The sequence below is a fragment of the Lycium ferocissimum genome, chromosome 9 (assembly GCF_029784015.1).
Source record: "Lycium ferocissimum isolate CSIRO_LF1 chromosome 9, AGI_CSIRO_Lferr_CH_V1, whole genome shotgun sequence".
NCBI classification, from domain to species: domain Eukaryota; kingdom Viridiplantae; phylum Streptophyta; class Magnoliopsida; order Solanales; family Solanaceae; genus Lycium; species Lycium ferocissimum.
The window spans coordinates 164,381-165,360 of NC_081350.1; the positions used below are offsets into that span (position 1 = coordinate 164,381).

Consider the following 980-nt stretch of genomic DNA (forward strand, 5'->3'; position numbering starts at 1 on the left):
GTCGTCCTCGAAGATATTAAATTAGCCTTATAGGTCTTACAAGTATTTTTGGGAAGAGTTCTTTAGGCGGACGGCACGTATAAATCATTCATTAATTAAGACAATCAACTACGGAATTTAGATTACGGTGGTGCATCTGCGAGCGCCTCGGGACTGTGCTCCCCACAGTGCATAGATGCGATGTGGTCACCTTGCTTGGAACTAGGTGCTCCCCTCATACTACCTCGACAGGAAGAAGTCGAGGTCTGTCTCGGGAACTCTTTACCAAAGGTGATGACGGTTGCTACCTAATTTCCGGGAAGCCGGTATGGCCCACTCCCTGTGGACACTCTCTGTATAGTGCGTCGGATCACCCGCAGTATAACACACGCCCACGATCGGCATTTGCCACACATGGCCCTTCGCTGATGCACATCGAGGGAGGGGCCATCGGCCTGCTTGCCCCCGACCATGCCTGGCACAAAGACGACGCGTAAGATGAACTCTGTGTCCTGGCGAGGAAAGTCTCTCTACCCCGGCGAGGTCCACGAGAATTGCGAAGGTGCCTTCTGGCAGGGTCTGCTCTGGTAGTGGAACCCTTACCCGAACCTTGTCCTGGCCCTCTTGGGAGGCCATTGCCACCACCTTTCTGAAATAGCCTCTCGTTGGCTTAGATCTCTGCCCCACAACGCATGGATACGAGCTATATCTATACTGTTTTGCATTGCCAACGGCATACAAATCTCCTATGACTTCAGTCCACGATCATTCCCCTCTTAGGTGAACTTCCCCATCTTCCATTCTGCCAATAGTAGGGGCATATCTGGCTAAGGAGTCGAACTCCACACTATACTCCCCACGGACATGCTACTGCAATAATAGTGGGAATCTATCAACCCTTGCTCGTCTCGAACTCGGGTGGCATATAGTGACGCAAAAAGGCATCTGAGAATTCTGCCCGTCGGCGGAGGAAATCCTTACCTCTCGATAATCTCATGTTG

General features: G+C 51.4%; 1 pseudogene; it reads right to left on the reverse strand.

Annotated features, from left to right (window-relative positions):
• Positions 1–716, reverse strand: part of LOC132029476 (basic leucine zipper 23-like) — a 3,199-nt pseudogene extending 2,483 nt beyond the window's left edge.
• Between the last annotated feature and the right edge of the window lie 264 nt (positions 717–980).